Below are 26,444 nucleotides of genomic sequence, written 5' to 3'. Positions count from 1 at the left end.
GGGTTATTAGCTCCTTAAGGAAGCACTAGCAGGGCACAGGCTTTTGAGGAAGACAAACCTGAGTAGGAACTTCAATTCTGCCCTAGGTAGCTGTGTAAACTTGGGTAAGTAACTTCTTGGAGCCTCAAATTCCTCACCTAGAGAATAGACGCAATTACCAACCACCGTTCACGGTTGTTTGCAAGCTTAACTGAAGTACCTAGGACAGTGCCTGATACATAGTTTGGGCTCAGAAACTGCTATTCTGTCTCCTCTTCCCTTGACAAGGGATCACCCATCTTTATCTCTCAGAATTGCGCAGGAAGAAGTGCTATACATCGAAGATATGCAACAAATACTTGATGGTCGAGCAGATAAATGAATGAAAGCAATACATTAACTTGGGAAATCTCCAGTAGCAGAGTTCAGGTGCATGAGTAGACTCACGGGAGAAAGACTTTTAGACATGGGAGTGTCCCTGGAACCCCTCACATGAAAGCATGAAGATGACAGTCTCATGACTTTATGGGAGCCCTACTGTTAGGGCTACTGAGTGTGAAGAGTCAGTCACGTAATTTTGTGGATTTCTTGGGAGCTGTGAAATATGTTGCTGATTAGATGTAGAGTCACTCTGAATTATTACAGTCCAACTGCCTACTGGAAGTGATTTATGAGTTCCAGGCATTACCATTGCTCCCGCCCCAACCACCTCTGTGGTTCTGGACGCCATCAACAACGACTTCTATACCTCTGGCTGAGACCCGGTACTTTAGAGGCAGTCAGTTTCCCACAGGGCCCAGGCATGATGCTTTTGTATGTAAAAGGTGCTAATCATTCGGGATTTTCATCAGTAATTCATCAATGTAAGACCTCTTGTTTACAAGTTGCTGGAGAAGATACATTTGGGCTATCTTTAGCAATACAGATATTCCACAAGACAGAATTTTCTATTAGGTGACAACTAAGAAAATTTTTAAAAGAACTGCTCCCCATAATACCTTCTATATATAATGATACACTGTTCCATAAAAGGCAAAGTAAAATATGCTGATGGAAAGAAGACAAGTAACACTATTTTCGAGATATGAAGCTATTGGGTCCTGTGTTCTTTTTCAGTTTGGGAACTTACTCAAGATTCTCCCCCACCACCAAGCTTCCATGCCTCCCCTAAACATACTGACGCCGTAACTGACATATTTTATCACCAAGTGATGGAAGCTGCTTGAGTTGAATTCTTAAACATACATAATTCTACAAAGAAAACTTTTAAAAATAAAAAGTAAGTTCTCGGGGTGCCGGGGTGCCTCAGTCAGTTAAGCATCTGACTCTTGGTACCAGTTCAGGTCTTGATCTCAGGGTCATGAGTTCAAGCCCTCCACTGGGCTCCCCACTAGGCATGGAGCCTACTTAAAAGATAAATAAATAAAAAAGGAAGTTCTAACTGCTGCTTCACTTACAGATTATACTTACTCTTAACCCTAGTCCTAAATCAGAATCCCCCTTGGTAACTCATCCTGAATTCATTTCTTCAAATCAAATTTATGTGAAAGCTTGTCAGTGGTACCAAAACTTATTTCATGGCAGCTTAAAATTAAAATCTATTTAATTATTTTCAAGTTGCACTGGGAAAACATTCCATGGCTACTCTTTAATTCATGCTGTTCGAGACAATGTCCAAGAGGCTTTAGATGATAGGGTTCTCTCCTTTGTTTACACAGGAAAAGAGCAGAAAGTTACAGGCTACTGGTTCACTGAGAATAGTTTAAATTGCCTCTAACAAGTTACCCTGATCAGTCATTGCCTTTCCAAATTATGTGGGAAGAAGACAGAACCCCTCCCCCTTCTCCACTCAAAGTTATTTTTACAGCAGTCTACACTAGCGGTTGGTACTGCCCCAGCCACCTGCATGGCTCTCACAGAACATGCTCCCCTGAGAGGGTCAGGTGATCTCTTGGTAGTTAGTGCTCATCCGCTTTGGGTCTCCACGTCATCTGACACTATCACCATCATTTGCCGCCTCACTCGGGAAGGAAGCACACGGCTATTCTACCACTCCTTGAATACTTGCCCCTTCTTTTGCCGCTCACTGTTCTTCTTTGATCTCTTCAGCTTCATTTCTTCCATCTACCCTTCAATTATCAGTCACCGACTTCTATTTTTTTTACTTCGCACACCCACACTCAGTACCATTATTGTAGTAACTTCAAAGTATCTTCTATGCCAATGACTAAATACCAAATTCAGGACTAGTGCATCAGACACAAAAGTTCAAAGGCCTGCTGTACATTACCACAAGCACGATGTAAAGGAAGCTTCAATTCAACATGTACAGCACGATCACTGGCTCCTCTCTCAATCCAGAACCTTGCTCTTCCTACTGTATTCCACATATTCTGGTTACCGGCACTCCCATCTGCCCAGTTACTCAGTTTAAATATCATGACCTCTAATACGACATCCTCTCTTCTATGTTCCCATAACTTGCTCTCTGTATTTTTCCATAGCACGTATTACAAAATTTTGAAATTATCCATTTACTGATCTGACTTCTTCCCCAGACCATGGCCCCCTGAGACAAGGAGCCTTGCCTTTTTCTTCTTGTACACAGTTCAGTGCCTGGTAAATGGTAGGCAATCGAAAAGCGTTCGTTGAATTCAACTGAACATCTGTCCTAAATTCAGCACCAAATTTTAGGTGACTCATTAGTGTTACATGTAGCTAGTAGATATTACCTTCCTGTGCGTCTAATACAAATGTGCAATGGTAACTAGGAATCCCTCTCAAAAAACACTGCAATATTTCCATTTTGCCAATTAAGGTTCATTACCTAACCTTGGTGAAAGTTTAAACTAGATGCTTTACATATGGCATTTGATTTTTCTTCTTTAGCCCTATATGGCAGACACCACTGAGAGCCCCATTTTATAAATAAAGGCCTAATTCTCAGATGATTGGCAATTTACCTGAAAAGGCATGCTTTAAACCCATTTCTATCTGGAGCCAAAGCTAAAGGTCTTGAGATAAGAAAAGTTTTTGATGTGGATTAGGGAGAATGAACAAAGAATAAATTGCAAAAAAATTTAATATTTTAAAGAAAGAAATTAATTTTAAACTACATGAAGGAAAAAGAACCAAGCTCTCTGAATAGATGCAAGGATACATGCAAATGAAAGGGGACAGTTATGTAAATAAGAGTTCTCAGCTCATCACAACACAAGTGGGAGAAATTTTTAAAAATATCTAGTGGGAGGAAGAGTGGGAGGGAAGGGGAAACGTACAGAGGAAGGGGAAAACGTGTGAAACTGAGAGAAGATGAAAAGAATGAAAGAGAAAAGACCCAACTCTTTGGGAATCTTATTTTTACTCTAACGATAATGATTTGCAAGCTTGAGAAAACCTCTAAATATACTAGGTACCATGAGTGATCTGGGCGATCTGACATTAAATAAATACTTCAGAGAAGGTATTAAAAGGTAAACGGCACTAGTTGGGACTTTGAGGATCACTGTCAAGTACTAACTCCCCCCTCTCCCTTCTAGAATAGGTGATAAGGAGTTTCAGAATGACAGAGAAGGTTTTCCTTAACGGGTGAAAATTCATCCTTCATGTGTGGATGGCATCAGTTGGTGGTTTAGTAAAATGTTGATCATTATATTCTAAAATTTTTTTCCCAATTACAATTTGATATTAAAATAACTCTGTTAAATTTTATCCAGCCCAAATTACATTGAGTTAGATAAATATTTCCCAACCACCATTCTAATAAAGTGTCACTATTATTATTTTAGAAAGCATATTACATCGGAATTTAATTTAAATAGCAAGTGAGTTGCTTTCCTTTAAAGAATTACACTGTTTCCTGTGCTAAGCAAATAATAATTAACAGAAGTACATACAGTTATAATTAGCAGGGAATTTAATTAAACAAATATGCCAACATAACCAGATGCATGACAAAGTAATTGTAATATGCCTTGCCAATGTATTCTTTCCCACTTCACAGTTCTTACATAGTAATTATAAAGCTATCTCTTTCTTTTTTATAAGCACAGAAGTTCTAAATATGCGCCTCCTTAAAGCAAGTAAAAGAAAGCAAATAGAAGAAATCTTACTGAAGAGGAAGCATCGATGATGCAATTATTTCACTCAGAACTCCTGGTAAAAGCTCAGTTGAATTGGATTCTTTAACTCTGCCTGAACTTTATCAGATTTCATTCTACTTCAGTTTTATGAGGTTGAATCCTTAAGCTGGGCAGAAAACTATGTATATTTATTTATTTATATTTATGTGTGTGTATATGTGTATATATATACAAATATATATATGTATATATCTAGTTTTCTTTTAAAGCCTGAATGCCACTTTGTGTCCCAAAGGAGTCTCAAAAGAGAATAGTGAAATGAATTACAAAAGGGAGAGTAACTATAAGTCACAGGTAAAGTTTTTTTTCAAATTTTTCAAATTTTTTTAAAAAGATTTTATTTATTTAGTCGTCAGAGAGAGACAGAGCATAAGTAGGGGGAGCTGCAGGCAGAGGGAGAAGCAGGCTCCTCACCAAACAAGGAGCCCAATGTGGGGACTCCTGGGATCATGACTTGAGCCAAAGGCTGACACTTAACAACTCAGCCACCCAGGCACCGCCACAGGTAGTTTAAAGTGTGTATGCTTATTTAACACTGAGGAAATTAAAATGATGGGTTAATCTGGTAGTTTCCTTATAGGAAAGACTGTAATACAAAGCAGAAAAAAGAAAAAATTTATTAGATCATTTCCAGAATAAATCCAAGTATAAACTTTACCACAATACTATGTTATACAAAGAACTTAAAATACATTCCTTTTCTTGTAAATTAAGATTTTTTATTTTTAAGTAATCTCTACACCCAAGATCAAGAGTCGCATGCTCCACCAACTAAGCCAGCCAGGTGCCCCAAAGTACATTCTCTTCTTAGACTTACCGTATACTTACAAAGAAACATGATACTTTCAGTGATTAAGAAACAAATGATCTGCTCATGGTAAAACAAAACAAAACAAAACAAAAAAACACATCTAGAAGCATATATACAACTTCTAATTCCCAAGCCTACCATGGTTAGAAGTTAACCATTAAGCCGTTAACCTTGGGTTTTCAAAATGAGAACCAGCCATTTTCAAATCCTATCTACACTGCAAAGCTATTCAGCTTTTAAATTTTTACCTAGGAAAGATTACATGTAAACCAGTGATAAATTCAATCAAAAGGCAGATGGGTTATGACTATATCTGCTAGAGATCACTTCCATTTAAATATTAAGACCTAAAAAAAATAAATATTAAGACCTGAAATCAAGGGGAAAAAAAACCAAGATTCTGATTAGATACAACACCCAGTTAAATGAAAGTACAAACTCTCCTGAAGCAACAGGATATGCTCATTTTATAGGAAAACAAAACAAAAGCCTATGTTCATAAATAATATAAGATAAAGATAGCAGACAATAGGGGCACCTGACTGGCTCAGTCGTTAAGCGTCTGCCTTCAGCTCAGGTCATGATCCCAGGGTCCTGGGATCCAGCCCCGCATCGGGCTCCCTGCTTCTCCCTCTCCCACTCCCCCTGCTTGTGTTCCCTCTCTTGCTGTCTCTCTGTCAGATAAATAAATAAAAATCTTTGGGAAAAAAAATATAGCAGACGATAGCCTGAAGTTCCACCTACCTCTATGTAGGACTTCATAGGTTATCAAAAGTTTTCACACATTTTAGCTTATCTGATGGTCACAACTGCAGATACCCAGTGATTATCTGTATTTAATTATGCAGGAATTGAGACCTGGGGAGGATGAATGTCCTACCCAAGATCACCTACCCAATAAATGGCACAACCAGGATCAAAACCAAAACTCTGAATTTTGAATTTACTGTCTTTCCTACCACCTTGCAGATTTGCACAAAGAAGAAAGGTCTCTATATATGTATAATAGATCCCAACGCTCTCCAGATTAGCACAAGCTTGATCAATATTAAGCAACTCCTTAGCTAATAGCAAGTAACTTACCAAGTTACTCAATACACTTGAAACTACTAACTTTCTCATTATTTCAAATATTATGCAAAAGAACACTGAATGCAACTGTACCTATCTGAGATACAAAGTTTCTTTCCTGACTCTCTCACAAGAAATCAGTCCTCTAAGTTTAGGAAGTTTTTGAACTGAGAGTCTCAAACCAAACAACCTCGAGTGGCATGTGTGCCTCAGCAAAACGCTATACTCTTGGACCAAATCGTCTCGGCCCAGAGCGTGCTGGAGCTCTCCTAAGAGGGGTCAATCGATTTGTCCCCAACTTAGAGACACCATAATGAAACATCCAGGAGGCTTCTTGCACTAGAAGAGAAAAGAGGGCTTCACATCTTCACTGCACGAAAAGAGTATCTCTTCTCTTTTTTAATGGCAGGAGTATCAGAAGGATATATATATATTTTTTTTCAATTGCGACCTTCTGGAGACGTTTTTGAGAAAGGATGCCAATCCTAGTTAAAAACACCTTGGCATCTGTTCAACGTTTGAAAACTACATAGAAATTGAGGGATGCAGAAAGATGAGCAGAAGTGAAAGTGGGGAGGTAAAATAAAATAAATATTTATTAAGTTGAATCAACTGTTTGCCTGGCACTCTGCTCATTCATGTAGCCACAATCCCTCATTTAATCTTCACATGTAAACTATCAGGAAATCAGTATTGTCATCATTAACGTAAGAGACATGGGCAAAAGTCACAAGGCTAAAAAATTCTACTGATCCACGATAGTTAGTTTTTATGGCTACAAAAAATAATAAAAAAAAAAAACCTAAGAAACTTTGAAGTACTTTTGAGAGGTCCCATAATTGGTAAATCCTGGGACTGTGAGGGCCACTAAAAGCAGATATGTCCAGCAGAAATCTGTCAAACTGCTTTCAGAGAACATTTTCTCCATAGTCCTTTCCCCAAGATTTGTTCCTAATAAAAGGGTTCTAATTTCCCTCTCTTAAAAGTGTGTGGTGTTGGGATGTTCTTTTTTTTTCTTTTTTTTCTACTTTGTTGTTGTCATTGTTTTGCTGAATACTCAGCTAACTTTTCTGGAAAATATTAAAATGCAAGCAGCCTGTATAAAAGCAACAGCAGTTGCTCCCATTTATTAAGTACTATTCTAAAAGTTGCATATTAATGCATTTAATCCTTCCAATAACCCAATGAAGTCATTTTACAAATGAGCAAACGGGCACCAAGAGGTTAAAGAATCTGCCTACTGTCACACTGCTAGCAAGTTAAGGGAACCAGTCGTCTAACTCCCTTTTTTGGGATTTTAAAACTGTACTCTTTACCACTTAATTCATTCAATAAACCAATCAACATAACTGAACATTTTTCTTGTTGCTAGGGACTGTGCTAGGTGAAGGGGGTCCAGAGAGGAAAGGCATGGTATTGAGTCCTTAGAACAGACACATAATAAGACAGTGAACAAACTATACTCCAAACTTTCATTTGCTAGAGACGGGTGACTTACAAACAGACAACCATTTGTACTTGGTGCTCAGTCCTGTTTTAAATAAACCTAATCACCATTCGTAAGTTTCTGTGTGGTCCCCAGATTAGCAGCACCAACTCCATCTGGAAACTTGTTAGAAATGCGGATGTCCATAGTTCTAGGTGGACACGCCACCTTTGGCCAGGGAGACATCCTGACTTTATATACTGATGTCCAGAAAACAATAATGTCCTCCCACAGTATAAAAGCAATACATGTTAACTGCATAACACAATGAAATGTACAAAGGAAATAACCATTGTTAATGTTTTGGTGCATTTTCTTACTAGAGACTACATAGTTAAGATCACATGGTATATACCATTCCATTACTACTTTATTCCCTCCTTATATCCTAGACCCTTTTTAGTATCATTAAAAACACTTGGTAAAGGGATGCCTTGGTGGCTCAGTCAGTTAAGGGTACGCCTTTGGTTCAGGTCATGATCCCAGGACCCTGGGATCAAGTCCAGTATCGGGCTCCTTGCTCAGAGGGGAGTCTGCTTCTCCCTCTGGCTGCTGCCCCCCCGCTCAATTTCTCTCTCTCTCTCTTTCTCCTCCTCTGACAAATAAACACAATCTTAAAAAAAAAATGGTAAATATCATTTTAGTTATAACACTACATCATACGGATGTAGCACAATACCATTCCCCTATCGCTAGTTTGTTTCCAGTTTTCCGCTGTGACAAACAAGCTGCTGCGAACATATTTGTGCAAAAATATTTACTCACATATCAGTGTACTACCTGGATATAAATATCTATAAGTGAAAAACACTAAGTTTAAATATTTCCATACTTAGTTGTTGTATCAATCAACGATCTCTCTGGCAGAATATAAGACTACCTGTTGGTTTACCATTTGACAAAGGTAAGGAAATGGTTTAAAGTTGTTTTTTGTTTCTAATAATGTTAATATTCACCAGCCATTTATGACATTTTTGCACATATAGGCTCTCACTTGTTGATTTTTACTATTTAACTGAAGCCATATGAAATTGCCCTTTTATAGGTAAAATATAGTTGTGAGTCAGCAATTTCATATTGTTCAAATCCAACAGGTTAACTTTCAGGATTTGAAATTTTAGCACTTAAACTGAAAATTCTATCACTGTATATTGGGACATAGGACATATATACATGAAAACAAGAAAAAAAAAATCCTGTCAATTATTTCAGTATCATCTTGGGAACCACTCAGAGCTCTGCCTCCTTCTACAACCAAGTCCCCAACGGGATTATAAAATTTATCATCCCATCTTAATATTTTCCCTTAACAGCATGTCAGTTCCTAGAGTAAAAAGGAAGAGGGGAGGGAGGGCTATCAAATCACTGGAAATCTGTCCCCTTCCAATCTCAGAATCCCGTGTCTTCCAAAACAAGTCTCCATTCCTCTTCCATATGTACCGAATGTTACCCCACAACTGTGCTTTTTCTTTCCTGTTCCAAAGATGCAGAAAGAGATGTCCAGACATGAGAGCGATGAACTCGAGGGGGCAGCGAAGAGTACTTTGTGTGCCTTTGCTCACTGCTTTTTTTTTTTTTTTCCTCTTTTGAGAGAGAGAGAAGGCAAGTGGGGAGGGGCAGAGGGAGAAGGAGAGAGAATCTTAAACAGGCTCCACGCTCAGCATAGAACCTGACACAGGGCTCAATCTCACGACCCCGAGAGATCATGACCTGAGCCAGATCAACAGTGACGCTTAACTGACGGAGGCAGCCAGGTGACCCTTTTGCTCGCTGGTTCTTGGCAAGCCACTTCAGTGAAGTTTCACGTGAGAAGAGAGAAGAAAAGCCTTCTGAAAGGAACCCAAATTGTCCACTCTATCAGCCTCTTCGGTATAGGTAAAAATCACCGTGCCCAGGTGAAAATGTGTGCTTACTGATTAGTATTGCTGGTGAGCCACATAAAGGGAGGTAGTTAGATGTGAACCAAGTCAGAGAATACACTTACCAGCTATTACCTCAATCAACAAAGTTGATTTCACACTGAAAAGGAAGTCAAATACCAGTCAAGCAATATGGTGGGGTGGGAAGAGCAGTCAACTTCTCTTCCTCTTTTCGGCAATCTGGGGTCTAGCCCTAGCTCTTTCACGGAGACTAGGTATGGGACTTGCATGGAGGTGAGAGCCAATCTATGTATCACTTCACTCTTTGGTTAAAAAACAAACAAAAAAGATAGTTCAGAAGTGCTCTAAAGTCTCTTTCCAGTCCTCAATTCTATGAAGACATTGACAACTAGATAATACTACAGGCAGCCCCGTTTTCTTTCAACTCTGGCAAGAGTACATTCTGTCAGGGAGTTTCAGAGCAAATCTTTCAAAGTAGGCTCTTAAGCACCCTTAAACTCTCACATATGCTAGAAAATACAAGGGTTTTTATGAGTTTCATGAGTCTATTTCAGATGCTTTAGAAAAAATAGTGCTATCCAAGCTAATTAATTCATTTCATCTGTGTGGCGCTATGCAATTGTTGGGATTTTTCCAAAAATGCTCCTTAGGGTATCTTCTGCTTACATTGTTTTGTTCAAAATTTCAGAGGTAAACATCAACAGAAAATGCTAATCTTCCTTTAAGACTTCTTAATTAGGGGAGGTTGAAGCCCCAGATTTGTTGTTAATACTAAATTCTTAATTTATCGGTTTGTTTGCTCTCTCTCTCTGATCATTGATAGGCTGATACATGCAAATTTTGGTACGGGGTTGTGAATGGACTGTCTTTTTCGCCATCAAGGTGTAAAGGTGGGTATTACAGGTCAAATAATGATAATGGAAAATCCAAGAGATGAGATATATAGATATATACTACATATGAGATATAGATCTATGTTTATTCTGTTATAATTTTTTTGTATCAGCTATTGCTTACAAATAAGGAGACCATTTCCTAGGCCATGTAAATTTTTGTTACAGAGAACTTTCTGTTGTCTGGAAAAAAGACTTCTTTTAAATCAGCCCGATCAGACGTTAGACATGCTATGTTAATTCTTACTTCTTTCTTTCGGAAAGATGATTTTGTAGTATAATGGAGGTGATAGAGGAATGAAAGCCAGGAGACCTAGCAAGTCTTGGTCTTGACCTACCAGTCAAGGTCTTTCCTAAATGAGGCCTAGGATGGCGCAAGGTCAAATCAACTGGGCAGAACAGAAGTCACTGGAGTAGCAGAGAGAAAGCACAGGTGTGGGTATAGCATCAGGAAGAGAGGCCGGGGGAGGGGAGACTTGTCCTGGAAGACACCGGATTCTGAGATTCAAAGGGGATAGGTTTCCAGTGATTGGAGAGCCCTCCCTCTGGTCTTCACCCTTACTCTAGGAACTGACATTCTGCTAAGGGAAAATATTACAATAGTGTATGTCCTTCCTTATCCTATCCCGTCACTAAAACAGTATTTTGAAAAAAATCTCTTTGTTAAGAAAACACTACTCAAACATAGTTACTGTCCAAAAATACTATACCAAAATGCTACTCTCTTCACTAAAAAACACCAGCCGAGAAAGGACAAGGCTTCCCAAATGTCACTGTTAGACAAATCTGACTCAATACCATTTGCTGTGTCCATGGGGTCTACGAAGAGTCTCACTACATGGAACTGAGCATCACAACAGGACGGGTAAAAACGAGGTTATCTCCCAGTGATTTTTCCTGTAAGGGACTTGCCTTGTCCTCCCATTTTCATCTTTCATCAGACTGGTGCTGACTTGGAGGCAATGATTAATTTTAACCTGTACTCTGCTTTTCATTTTTTCTGTATTTCTTGTGCCTTCTTTTCTTATGCTAGAGGCTACCTCTAGACCAAACTGGAAAGCAGGTGAAGGGTACCACCACCCACTTACTTTACTTTTCTTCTACTGGACTCCTTCTTGAACTCTGACCCCACCTCCCACCCCCACCCCCAACATTCAAGGACTGGCACCCTTTTTCCTTACTCCTTTCCCTCCCTTGTCCATCAGGACTCCGACTCAGCACGGTGCTTCTCTTGGCTTGCTGGCATGGAGGAAAGGGGTCAACAATGAGTGCTTCTAGGCCATACATATCTGCTAACTTCATGTGTGGTACAACCCAGGGGGGATAAGAGAGAGATTCTGGAGTCATGCCAGCAAGGTCCGAATCCTGGCTCTGCCATTTACTAATTGTGTAACCATGACACAGGTATGCAATCCTGATAGGCCTAAATTTCTTCATCTTTAAAATGAGGAAGGTCACAGGATTGTTGTATTTTATAAGATAATACATGTAAAGCCACTTTAGATCTGTGCCTGGGATACAGTAAATATGCATGGAAGCTTAGATATTACATTATTACATCATTTTTCTTATAAATCATCATCGATTAGCTTCTCCCAGATCCGTTAGAATTTTAAATTCAGAAAAATAGTGTCCTCGTCTAATATCCCACGAAAAAGAAGAATTATGTGGTTATATAAATTTGGGAAGCACTGGTATAAATAAAGGATTTTTTAAATTATGAGACTCTTTAGGATCTTTACTAGTTAATTACTAAAAAGGGAGTTAGTTGTAGTGTTTTCTGATCTTATTCTTATTTACCTATGGAACTATGCCGCTGCCTAGAACATTTCTTAACATTTTGCAAAATAGAATTCTACAGAACCAATTTAGGGCAAAATGACTTAACCTAGTAGATTTTAATGGCGTACTTTCAGGCACTGTTATAAGCTGGAGGGAAGGAATCTTTGGCATGGGAAGCAATCCCTGAATCTCACAGAATTTCACCATATTTAAAACTGCCTAGCCTATCAAGTTGCCCCGACCCTTCTCCATATTCTTCTCCACCCTCCAGAAATGCCTGGAAATTTCAACATTTCTTCCTTAAGTACTTCCAACTGCCAAAGCACTTTAATTCTTGATTTTTCCTTAAGAACAATGTGATCTTTATACTCTTTATAATCTAAAGATTGAAAAGACACAATGTACCACAGAAAAAAAATACTATACACTTTAGTTATGTTAATAAACTTCAAAGATTAAGAATCCCTTGGGTAACCAGGCAAGAAAAAAACTAATGCTACTTTATACATACACACACCTCACAGACATCCAACCACCCACACTTTTCAATGTATAACTATATACCATGTTCCTGTTCTACTTATTAAAAGTCTATATACATACACAAAATAGGGGTGGAAAAGATGATTATGTGTTCGTCTCCAATGACTTCACTGCATTTGCACATATTTCACTACCAAAACTCTTTTATCCTAAGTGTTTCTGCTGGTTTGCATGTCTGTCTCCCTAGACAGCAGGATACGTCCCTTGGGGACAGAATCCTCATCTTTTCATCTTTGTGTCCCTAGAGTCTGGCATGGTGCCTGAGAGATCATAGGCATTCAATAAATATCCATTCAATTCAATGAATCAATTATGCATTGATTTAATTATTTTATACTAGCTTCTTGACTTTCCTTCTGGGTCAGTCATAAGCAGTAGCATTTTAAAGATGTTTCCTAAAGAGTCCAGCAATTTAGAATTCCCTGGGTGAACAGAAAATAAAAGCAATCATGAAAATGATCCTTTCTGACCTCTCCAGATAAGCAAGTAGGAATCTGGATCCAGTAGGCCTGAGTTCCAATCCTGCTTCATAACTTACTTGCTGTGTCAACTCAAGCAAGTTATTTACATTTTTTAAAGACCCAGTGTCCTTGTCTGTTTGAAAATGGGGATAACAGTACCATATTAGTCAGGGTTCTCCAGAGAAACAGAACCAAAAGGATATGATAACTCTTAGAAGAATAGTGGTATCTTGTTAGTATGGCATCAAGAATTCTCTTAGTGATGACTCCACAGTCTCAGGAAAAGAGCTGTCTGCTGATACTCTTCTCTCACATCTCAACTAGGGCATTTCCAAAGCTGAAGCACCCTTTTGATACTCCTTTAAACATCTAAATCACAAAGCAAACAGCTCTACATCTTAAAAAATGAGACTCTTCATATTTTCTTCCTAAAACTACTTTTCCCTCCTGTCTTCTTTAACTCAGCAGAAAAATCCTCAGCAATTTAACTAGAGCCATAAAATGCAACTTATGTTCAATGGCTTACATTCAACATTACATCATTTCCCCATTATAATCACATTTTAAAGTAGGAGCCACTACATTCACATGTAGGAAGAGGGTCTGGGCAGGAAGAGTGGTCTCATCTGTATAAAGGCAGGATGTCAGTATCTGCTTATCCATTTACAAAAGAAAACAAAATCTCAACCAACCAATTGCATAGACAGATTTAGCAATAACATACAATGAAGCTAGGTGATATATTTAGTCGTTTAAATACCTATTTTTAAAAAAGATTTATTTATTTGAGAGAGAGAGAGGTGAGGAGCAGAGGGAGAAAGAGAGAGAATCCCAAGCAGATTCCCTGCTGAGCACAGAGCCTGACGTGGGACTCGATCCCACAACCCTGACACTGAGGTTCATGACTTGAGCCTAAACCAAGAGTCGGCGCTTAACTGACTGAGCCATCCAGGAGTCCCTTTAAAACGTACTTTTAAAGCACAGCCAGACAATCGTGATCATGCCCATTTCCCCCCTTTCTTCCCGGAAGCACGAGTTTAGTACTTCCATGTAGCTCTAAGAGTCACCATCTTTGACTACAGTCACAGTGACTGCCCTAAATAACCACACCCAAATATTTAATACTCATTTTAGTCAATATTTTTACGTAACTTTACAGTATTTTTGATATGGGCTTTTAAAGAATTTCTTCCCATTTTCTGCTTCCGTGGTTGCACAATATTAGAGAAAAAGGAATCACATCATTTTTCCCACTTCCCAAAAAGGAAATACTTTCTGAATCCTGTCATTTCCATAAATTTTTCTTTCCCGTGCTTCGAGCAAAAGATTCTTGGTCCCCAGATGGTCTTGCATGAAACATTTTTGTGTTTGTGCATAGTGGTATTTTTAAATGGAGAGGATCCAAAGCTTTCACCACATTCTCAATGGGGGGGTAGGACAAAAAAAAAAAAAGCAATGAACTACCAATGCCATCAAGGTTTATTACATTAAAACAGAGTCACAGACTGGCTACATTGTAGAAGGACTTTAGAAATAATCTTAGAGACAATAAAGCTCAATATCTTCATTTGATAGTTGGAACAGTGGAAGTTCAGAGAGGTTAAGTCAATTTGAAATAACTTTTTTTTTCAAAAAGTGACATTTTCAAAACAAAAACAAAGTGTCGGTGGAGGTTTCCTTAGCTATTTAAACATCCCCACCCTCCCCCTTAACTTGTAACCTAGGTACTTAGAGAAAACAAGCAAGAAGTGTCATCAAGATGGTAATTATGGGTGATTTATTTTCTGTAATGGGGTAATACTGTTTTTATAATGAAAATGATAATTATGAAAATTATGTGGAAATATGAAAAAATATGATGTGTAAGAGGAAAAGCAGAATACAAATTAGTACATGTGGTATTGTATGAATATATATGCAGGAGAAAAATAACTGGAGGCTATGGAACTTAAAAAAAGCTGTTATGTTGTAAAAGAATGATAATTTTTTTCTTCATCCACATATTTTACTGGTATTGACACTGTTTTCCCGATGATTTCATGGCGCAGGGAGCCACCATGCAGACTTTGGGGAAATCAGCTTTGAGGATGAAGGGGCACCACAGAGAAGGGAGGGCAAGATATTCAGAGCAAACTTTCCAGCTTGAGTCAAGACATGAAGAAATTACAAATGGGGACATCTAAGGAAAAAGTCTAAGAAGTTCAGCGCTTGTGGACACTCTGTTGTGAGGGTAAGAGAGAAGACCCATATTGTGCCTACGCACAGAACCTAACCCACAGTAATCAGTCAGCGAGTGGAATTTAGTGTTGCGGTTACTATACTGAAACACCTTTTAAAAATTCTACACAGAAGGCTTACTGACCGCTTCCTATGGCTTTCCAACCTTGTGAAGAACTTTCTACAGCATCTAGCAGGCCTTGTGGTAACAAAGCTGGGGAATGGAGGATTTGTTAGCACCTGTTTTCCGGTGGTCTTTGGTCTGATTCTCAGCAGCAGAACTATATTTGAAATAGACTATGTTTATCGAGGAAGGCGTGTGGGAGAAACGCAGGGTTGGCCTTTATGCCAAGATTTTCTTTTTCTATAGGAAAATGATCATTATCAATAAACATTTACTAATCACCAACTAAAATACACTGCTTATAAATCTATGGGAAAATGTGAACTACTCTTGTTAACTGCAAGAACATGTATGTAGAGAAAAAGAAATCAATTCGGTTTCTTTGAGCAGCTTTAGACCTGATCTTAGAAAGAATATGCAGTAGGCCCTTTAAATTCTGAGAGAGAGAGAAAAATAGACAAATTTAATAATTATTAACTTATTAGGCACAGGATATTTTATCATATTTGTTGGCAAAAAGTAAAACCAAGTTGGATTTTATTTTATTTTATTTTTTTTTAAAGATTTTATTTATTTATTCGACAGAGATAGAGACAGCCAGCGAGAGAGGGTACACAAGCAGGGAGTGGGAGAGGAAGAAGCAGGCTCATAGCGGAGGAGCCTGATGTGGGGCTCGATCCCATAACGCCGGGATCACGCCCTGAGCCGAAGGCAGATGCTTAACCGCTGTGCCACCCAGGCGCCCCCCAAGTTGGATTTTAAAGTGTTACTATGTATCTTTCATAGTACATTACCTCACATAACCAATCAATAATGTCCAATCACGACAGCTGGATATTTTATCGTGGTAAAGAACTATAGTTGGGGTGCCTGGGTGACTCAGTCAGTTAAGTGTCTGCCTTGGGGTCAGGTCATGATCCTGGGCCCTGGGATCGAGTCCCATGTCGGGCTCCCTGCTCGGTGGGGAGCCTGCTTCTCCCTCTCCCCCTGCTTGTGATCTCTCAAATAAAGTAAAATCTTAAAAAAAAAAAAAAAAAGAAGAAGAACTATAGTAGTTTGTAGTAGTATCTCTCAGTCCTCCTTCCTCTGACCATTCCTGAAGTGTGGGTATTCTCTAAGGTGTCAATACTGAATAAACTCCCTAGTCCCTTTTGACTATTGTCATGGCTTCAACTACCACAAACTCCCTGACAATAGACCTCCCCCCGCGACCCACGTGAGCCCTGAGAGGTAGTCCTAATCAATGCACTCTTCCTGGGTATCTCTCATCAGGACCAAATGCCCCAGGGTCAAACCGAAACTTACCATCTTTGCCCTGAAGCCTGCTGCTGCTCTTACAGACTCGATTTCAGAGAAAGGCACTGCCACATACCCACCTGCCCAAGGCAGAGCTGGGGAGGCCACCTGGCCTCCTGATTTCCTTCACCTCCTGCAGACGGTCTGAGACCTGTCAGTTCTGCTGATGAGACCCCTCACTCCAGCCTTACTCAAACAACCTTAGTTCAAGACCCCATCATTTCTCGACCCAAATGTTATACTACACTGTTCTCATTCCCTTTGATTTTGCCCAGTTCAGAATATTCTCTGCACCACTGACACTGCTGTGGGAATTGGAGCCATGGGGATTCAGAGAGTTAGTACATATGAAGGGCGTAGATACTGTCTGGCACATTGTTAGGAACGACACCATTTCATCCTCCCTCTCCTCCACCTTCTATATTCCTACCATTCTTTGACTTCACTTCCTTCAATGTCCCCCAACTCAGAAAGTCCAAACTTACTAGCCTTCCATGTAACAGGCCCCAGGCTCTACCCACAGCCCATCTCTCCAGCCTCATGCTCACCACGCCTCCACATACACCCAGCGCTCTGGGTTTAGGGAGTGACTTGTAGCTCTGCAAATGTGTGAGCATCTTCCCAATGTTATGCTACCTGTGTGTTCAATTTCTCAGGTTAGGATGTCATTCCTTCCTTGTTCACCTGCCATCCTCCAAGATTTAACATGGATAATTGCTATGGTCTGAATGCTTGTGCTCTCCCTGCCCCCACTCATATATTGAAATCCCAGCTCCCAAAGGTGATGGTATTAGTAGATGGGGCCTTTTGGGGGTGATTAGGTCATGAAAGTGAAGCCCTCAGAAATGGGATTAATGCTCTTGTGAAAGATCCCAGAGTTCTTTCTCCCCTTTCCCCTTGGGGTAGTGAGGATATAACAAGAAGTCCACAACCTGGAAGAAAGCGCTCCCACAGATGCTGGCACCCTGATCTAGGATTTCCACCCTCCAGAACTGTGAGAAATTAATTTCTGTTGTTTATAAGCTGCCCAGTCTGGTATTTTCTTACAGCAGCCTGAATGGATGAAGACAAAGGTATACCGGTCACCGAGGCTTCCCGGACCTTCCATGTGGAGGTCATGTAATTCCTCCTGCACATCTCTGCAGCACTAATAACATCTCACTGTACCTATCAGACATTAATATATCTCATTTCTAGAGTTTTTGGTTGTTTTTTAGGTGGAATCTAAGATCAGCCCTGATTGTATGTTTCCTTATTAAAAACATCAAGTATCTTCCATGTGTCATATTCTTGGGTGTGCTGGTGATCCAACAATGAATATTTTCCAGCCCCTGCTTCCGTGAGATCAGTGTAAGACAGGAGATTTTTAAAAATAAATAGATACAATGAAGACTACAGAATTGGTCTTGGGAGAGAAGAGTTATTTCAGCTTCTTGGTCCACGTTCCTAATAGATGAAAGATTGCTATATTTATAAATTTGGGCTGAAAAGATTCAGAACACACAAATAAAACACATTCTAAAGAGATTAAGCTCTTTGATCTTTGAAAGAGATGGTCAACACAGTGGGGAAAAACATCAAGAGTATTCCACAGGATAAAAGGAATGGTGTCAGAGTAGCAGGAGAGACCACATCACAGAGAAAGGAAGCAGGCTTCTCCTAGGCAGGGTAACACTAACAAAACATGGGGCCAGATGCAGGCAATGATGTGGGATGGTGTCTGACAGAGCCAGAGGAGAGTTCAAAGGTTGAGACAAATTGGAAAACCCAGAGCCTGGTGAAAGACTTGCAAACTTTGCTAAGGGCAGCAAAGCATGGCCTACTGTAGCTCACCTTCCACGATGACAGCCCATGAAGTTAATATTTATTTACTGAGCAAAGCTGTCTGTGACTTCTCTCAGTCTTCCTCCCCTGGACAAAAACCAAACAAACTTTGATGGCTATGGACTGAATGTCTGTGTCCCCTCAAATTCATATATTAAAACCTAGTTCCCGATGTCATGGTATTAGGAAGTGGGGCTTTGGGGAGGTGATGAGGTCATAAGGGTACAGCCCTAATGAATGGGTTAGTGCCCCTGTAAAAGAGACCCCAGGAAACTCCCTTGCCCCTTCTGCCATGTGAAGATTCAATAAGAAGAAAGCCGTCTATGAACCATGAAGGGGGCTCTCACCAGACACTGAATCTGCTGATGCTTTGATCTTGGACTTTCCAGCCTCCAGAACTGTGAGGAATCAATGTCTGTTGTTTCAGCCACTTAATCTATGATATTTTGTTATAGCAGCCCAAATGAACTATGACAGCTTCTCTTTGTTTCTCCCCTCTAATGCTCCTATGGCCTTCTGTACTCACTCTTTTTTGCTCTTCAACAGGGATCATACTTGTAACTACTTGTTTTAATGGCCACTTTTCCCACTGTAGGCATCGTAAGAGTATAGACTACGTCCATCCATCTTGACAGCCCTACTGCTGGCACAGAGCTGGACACAGAGTTAGTGCCCCTTCCTTCTGAAGGAAGGAACAAAAGAATGCACACAGCAAAGAATGAACAAATGAAAAACAAACATCCCAGAAAGATGGGTGCCATTAGACCCATTCTATCATGAGAATATCCCCACTCTGCAAAGTGAGCTGACCGGACCAAACTCACAGGGACCATGAGGGGCAAAGCCAATCGTGAAACCAGAACTACTCAGGCTCCCCCATCCATGTTCTTGCCTCTTAATTCCACAGCTTCCCTTCGATCGCAGTGAGTAAGAGCAAGCAGTGGGAAAAACTAAACGCATAAGTGTTCCAGAGACATAACTGAGTCCCCAGGAAAAGGAAGACTGACTGGCAAAAGAGATTTTAGATGCTGGTCCTAAAGAAAATAAATTAGACAGCTCAGCAACTATAATAGAGTAGCTATTCCAAATGAAGGGAATGGTACGTAAGAGGAGAGTTTTAGGGGCTCCTGAAAGTCGCTAAGATAGAAAATTAGATGCATTTCACACTTGCGTTTTAAGCCAACATGCAAAAGCCAGTATGACAAAAAGAGCTGTCCATGAAACTGGTTTTGATGGAAACGAAGAACAAAGCCTAACAAGCACTCAAACCAAGATGCTGTTATATATGGCGTTTACTCACTTACGTCACCCACCTAACTTTTGCTTTCCTGCTTCAATTCAGTCCATGAAAACCAATTATACTTGAATGAAATGGAAACCAAGCACTTTCTTAGAAGATGTAACACCCTCTTACACGCTGACAAATCAAATTTGGGTGGAGGCAAAGGAGCAAGGAAATGTCAAACTATTTTGGGCAGTGTGTTTTCTTGGGTCTTTCCCTTACTAACCCGTCCCACCCCAGATATCTGACTAATTGGAACTCTGGATTTCAAGCAGAAGTCTTGAGCTGTAATTTGTTACATCTGCTTTAAAATGTGACTTGAATCTCAAATGATTTAATTGTAACATTTGGGACTGGTGAACACTAGTCCAATTACACATAACTACCAGAAGAAATGCTAATAAATGTTGCTTTGTTGGGAAAGGAAAAAGACAGGATCCAACTTTATGCAACCAATTAAAGGTGCTTCTGTTACCATCAAATACACTGGCCTTCCAAATATTTTAATGGTCTTCAATGAAACAAGAAACTCAAAGGATTCAGTAACCCGGTCAGGGATCAATTACTTTCTCTGTGATGGTTCTCCTTCATGCTAATCCACATGTGTGGATATAAAATACAAATGACTTCTCCAGGTAATTTGACTTGCATTTCAAGAATCTTTGCATTTTCCAAAAATGGGTTTTCTCAAAGTTTTTCCATGGAAAAAGCTCAAAATAAGTCTGTAATGCCATCAGTTACTCATCTCGCATGTCCCACACTATCTTACTTTAAAACTGGCCTCCCCCCAAAATGATGCACCATACGTGTTTCTGCTTTGTATTATATTCATTCCAGAAGAAACCAGTAATCTACCAATGGTCCTCTGAATCTCCATCCAGGAAAGCACATATAAAGCCAAAATGGCCTAAAACTTTCTGAGAAACTGGTGTTCAATGGACACATTGGAAAAAGTGTTTTAAGCCAATGATTCTTCATTTTTTTAAAGATTTTATTTATTTATTTAGCAAGAGCACATGAGAAAAGGAGAGGGGTAGAAGGCGAGGGAAGGAGCGAATCCTCAAGCTGACTCCCTGATGAGCATGGAGCCCAGTGTGGGGCTCAATCCCAGGACCCCGATATCATGACCTGAGCCAAAATCAAGAGTCGGACACTTAACCACTGAGCCACCCAGGTGCCCCAAGCCAATGATTCTTAAATATACCAGCATCTATGCTTGAAATACAAATTTCCATTAACATGGATAATGACAGCGCACTATGAAGAGCACACAGATTCCATACTCTTGGGGACAATGGGAGGCAGATGCAGTAGAGAAACAGAAGCCCACATGATCTGAACCCCCAGATAATTCTAACGTATACCCCCTTCTCTGCAGATGAGGAGAAAAATCCCAGCATTAAGCCTCGGAGCTTTCCTTCACATCACGTAAATTTCCAGAGATCTCATTTTGGTCTCAGAGGCCCATCTGTTTAGTTTTCATGGCAACAAAATCCAGTGGCCAAGTAAAAGCCAATTAACCTTTAGGAAGGCCAAAAAGGAGGGCAAAAGTATGTTCCATAAGTAGCTAGGATTCTTCATCTTACACTGAACCTCAAGGTGGTGTAAAAAGGGGAGCATATTAGTGAAGAAAAAGAATCTACCACTGATCTGATGTTAAAATCCTAGTTCAGCCTGGATCCTGCTCCGTGCTTAAAGTAGGGAATTTTAGACATAGTACTATCCCTTTGAAGTCTGACCAGATCAGAACCACTTATGGCATAGACTGAACAGAACTCAAAAAATCAATTCACATTTTTAGAATTCTTCAGGTTGATTAATACATAAAGCCTTTTAATATAGGCTCCCATCCATCAGGATTCAGAGACAGGGATAAAATTATAAAGTAGGTCATCTGGGGGAAATCTCTCTCCTTTTCCTCACCCCTTTGGACTTCACTGAAGTCTATCAGCTAGGGCAGGGATTCCTAAAAGAAAGACGAGCACGACACTAGACTCTTCTGATTTTAATTTCCAAGTAGTGAAGATTCCCCGTTACTACCACAGTGAATCATCTTTACTGATAGAAGGATGGAAGTGCTTCCTATCTATGAGAACAGAGATCATACCTAAAGCCAACTGTCCTGGCTCTTGAGCCTACATGTCATGTTGCCCATTAGATGACTAGCAAAAACACTGAAGCTTAGTACCCTTGTGCAGAAAATGGCTAACAGCAAGCCTGAGGCTGCTGTCTTAAGAACGGCCTGCTTGCAAAGTTGGCCCTTGGGTAGTATTTGGAAAGTGTTCTCACATTTCTCTAACTGATAAGGGTGGTTTACTATGCCTACGTTGTTTGTTGTACAAACTATGTGGTTTATGCCAAACACTGGGCTTTCCTTCTTGGAGTCTGAAATTTTGGTATATGCTAGGCAGAGGATGCCTATGTGACCAAGTGACCAGTCCCTGACCTTGGGTGCTGAATCTCTCAACACATTGCTGCATTTTTGTTTCTGGGAGAGGGGTATACTCTGTGTGACCCCCTTCCCCATATGGGAGGGAGACAGCATAAAGGAGCCAGTACATGAATTCCTACAGACCTCACCTGTGCTTTTTTCCCCTTACCAGCCAAATATATAACCCTAGTGACTACATCACTGTAATAAATCTTAGCCATGGGTACAACTATATGCTGAGTCCTTCTAGTGATTCTTCAAACATAGGAGTGACCTTGGAGACCTTCCAATGAACTATGAAATGACTTTACAGTCTGGGGCTTTCCAATTGGAACTTCCCAATCACGTGGTTTCTCCCACCACAGGGGCTTATTCATTGGTAGGCTTCATATTTTGTCTCTTGAAGCTCGTACTAGTTTATACACAAAATGTATTAATGAAGAAGAGTCATTGTAGACCTCTAGGATCAATCTAAAGTCTTCCTTCAAAACTACATAATTTTAAACACGTAACCTTCTCAAGAAAACATCTCAAGAAAATATCCTCTGGTTGATTGACTAATCCAAATTATTAATTCTGCTAGTAGACATCTAAGGCCAGGTATAAAGATGTTAGCTTAATAACTGATTAGTAAAAAGTATTTTGGCTATTTTCTTGGTTTTTAAATATTTTTTATAAGTAATCTCTATACCCAAGGGTGGGGCCTGAACTCAAGACCCTGAGCTCAAGAGTCGTACGCTCTACTGACTGAGCCAGCCAGGAGCCCCCTAATAAAAAGTATTTTGTTTCCCAGAGTCCATAGTCTCTCGTGGTTCATTCCCCCCGCCCCCGCCTTGTGTTTACCCCTCCTTCATTCTGAGGGCTTCAGAGGGGAGAGGAGGGAGATGGGGGATTGGGATAGGCCAGTGATGGGTATTAAGGAGGGCACATATTGCATGGAGCACTGGGTGTTATATGCAAATAATGAATCATGGAACACTACATCAAAAACTAAGGATGTACTGTATGGTGACTAACATAGCATAATAAAAAATTATTATAAAAAACAACAACAGTATTTTGGAGGGACACAAGCTTTGCAGTGCCCCAGCTCATACTACTACAGTTCCCAGATCTGCAAATAATGGGGTTGGCCTAGCACAAAAAGAAGGTTTAAGGGAAATACCCCTAGGAAGAGAAAAGCTACTGGTCTCCTAGCCTCTGAGCATGGATTCTTCTTTTTCAGTGTGAGAACAGGGAGCAAAAAGTTAATGAGCAATTCTAAATCTAAGAGACTAAAATTTCAATCAGGAAGTAGATGTTGCAATTATGTGGTGATGACTGATAGGCGAAAAATAATAAATATTCTCCCTGGTTGCTGGTTTTTCTTATTGAGTCATACAGATTTTAGACACTACCTCAGAATAGGAACAGTTATGTTGAATTGTGGGTAGGTAGGAGCCACAGAGAGGCTAACGTAGGCTGCATGCTCAGCGAGGACCAAATTGCTCAAACCACCTTTCTTTTTGAGCAGAGCAATTCAGTACATAAAGGTCAAACGATACACCATTATCACTTTACCAACAGACATTTCAATGCATGTGAACTTCAAAACCAATTCACAAATAATTAAATACCTTAAATATCTTGCCTTTTATCTTCAAAATACAGAATCTTCCACACTGACAATCAGAATAGACTATGGGAAATTCTTCAAAGAAAAGTTGGATTTAAATGATATTTGAAAGAAATATGGGAGGAGGGCTCAAGAAAAACATGAAGAATTTGCCACTGAAATTTGCAGTCGAAACATGATGCTTTTGCACTTTCCTGGGACAAACATCAACTTTCTTATATCACTATGTTATGCCTGGTGGTCTTCAGGAATGGGAGGAAGAACAGCATCCAGGTAAAGTGAACCAAGCCAACATGGCACCACCATTTAGAAATGAAGAGGCTCTCTTTGCAACTTTTTATACTTCTCAGATTATCCTCAATCAATATCCTGGTTTAGGATAAAAGTCAGCAGGATGTTACTTACCATTTATTCTTTCTAGTAAGTATATAGACTTTATTTTATATAGCTATCTTCATTCTATAGTAAGTGCTCTGGGTGTGTTCATTGCAATGCATTCCAACATTATATAAGCATAAAAAATAATAGGTCTTAATTCACAGCAATAATAGCATTTCAGGAAACGGGATTATGAGCAAGTTGGAGTTCACCTGACTTAAAGACTCAACGGAAAGAAGACCTTCAGGGTGACAAAGTGCTATTGCACAATTCACTCCATGCATCTAATTTGTGTCACTTCTACCACAGATGACGTAGATGGTTTCCTAAGTGCTGCTTGAAAGAACCTATCTTTTGTCTTGACATCCCTGAGTCCTAACTTTCCCCTGGTGTGGCTGTACTCGGGCAACCACCTTCTTCTGAACCTCCAACTCTCTCAACCTATTTTCTTCTCTCCTTCTCTTTGGCTCCTTTGTTTTGGCTCTCTCCAAAGTGCCTCATTGAGTCCCTCTTTAGAAAAGAGAAAATTCTGGGCTGACTTCTAGGAACCATGGTAGATGCGCTGCTGTCAGTCTGGCAGATGAATGAGGAATCATGGGAAAGACGGGCTGCATCTCCGCAACTGTGAGATTTTTTAGCCACAGATGAAAAGGTTTCTGCATTCTGTTTGAACTTGTCTGTACGAACCTGTGTGTATTGTTACAATCCTCTTTTGTTGAAGTGTCTTCTTCAAAAATGAGCACTGAATCATAGAGCTACCAGAGAACCTTACGAATCTCAACACTGAATGCAAGGCCTATTTCTCCTGCAAAGCAAAATCTCTGGCACCAAGTACCTCCCCTCACTCGCACATGCGCAGAGATGCACCACGCATGGCTCAGCAGGTCAGAATCATACTCACCCACTAGCGACTCTGGTATTGAGAAAATGAACGCTGAGTAAACCACGCCTCAGGAATCCATGCCTAAGGAATCCACGCCTAAATTAGCCTGGGTACGATATTTTGAATTTAAAAACTGGAATATTTCTGCATTTATAATAAGGCTTTACGGTAATACATAACTAGCAAAAAGAACTGAAGCTCTCTATGTAACTCGGAACTGGCAATTATCTTCACTAAAAAAGAAGGGCTTTAGTATGTTTAAAACCAAATTGTGGAAAATCACCCACATAGGATTTTTCTAGATGGATTAAAAAGTTAAAGAAAAAAATTAAAATAAATAAAGGCTGTGAGTTGGAAAGGCCACTTCAAAAAAAAAAAAAAACAAAAACAAAATAAAAAACCCAAGGCAACATGAAATGTGAGAAACATTTTCTTAGTATTTGCTACCTTACCATGAATTGTAGAGCAATGGTATGCCTTTAGGAAGGCTGAGATGATGTTCTTAAAATAGCTTTTCCCACCCTAGTATAACAGTTAGAAATTTTCTATTAGCATAACTGGAAAACATGGAAAAGTAAGAAATAGGGGCGCCTGGGTGGCCCACTGGTTAAGCGTCCGCCTTCGGCTCAGGATGTGATCCTGGCATTCTGGGATCGAACCCCACATCAGACTTCTCTGCTGGGAGGCTGCTTCTTCCTCTCCCACTTCCCCTGCCTGTGTTCCCTCTCTCACTGGATGTCTCTCTCTCTCTCTCTGACAAATAAATAAATAAATAAATCTTTAAAAGAAAGAAAAGAAAAAAAAGAAATAAATATATTCATTCAACAAACATTTACTGAAGGGATACCCTCTGGCAGGCACTAGACACAAAATATACAATGGTAAAAAAGGCCACCATGAGTTCTTTCTCAGAAAACTTCCATTCTAGAGGGAGAGACAATAAAAAAATCAAGTAAACAGATCAATAAAACAACTGCGTACTGTGATAAGGACCTCAAATTTACCCCCCCAAAAACCCCTAAAAAACAACAGCCAAAAATTAAAGAGAGGCAATGGTTCTAAAACAAACCACAATGAATATGTTGGTGTATTTTATCACAGTCCTTATAAAATGCGTAAGTACTTGTTTTCATAGTGTAATCCTATGTCACTTTATATACAGTATCTTTCATTTAAAGTTCTCTCCGGAATATTGTCTATATTGTAATATGTTACTAACGACTAGAAGAGTACTAACAGTTTTCATTGTTAAATATGCTAACACTGAACAGAGCACTGTGTATAAGACACAGTGCTAACGTCAGCTCGTTTCATCTTCATAACAAGCCTGTAGGATAGGTACTTCT

The 26,444-nt window shown here is 39.7% G+C and overlaps 1 protein-coding gene across 1 annotated transcript in view; it reads right to left on the bottom strand.

Moving 5' to 3' along the window:
• Positions 1 to 26,444, bottom strand: part of EXOC4 (exocyst complex component 4) — a 722,132-nt gene that overhangs the window by 259,427 nt on the left and 436,261 nt on the right. The gene's annotated exons all lie outside the window — the stretch shown is intronic.

The sequence above is a fragment of the Ailuropoda melanoleuca genome, chromosome 1, assembly GCF_002007445.2.
Source record: "Ailuropoda melanoleuca isolate Jingjing chromosome 1, ASM200744v2, whole genome shotgun sequence".
Taxonomy (NCBI): Eukaryota; Metazoa; Chordata; class Mammalia; order Carnivora; family Ursidae; genus Ailuropoda; species Ailuropoda melanoleuca.
Note: the sequence above shows the minus strand (reverse complement) of the source record. Positions and strands in the feature narration are given on the sequence as shown.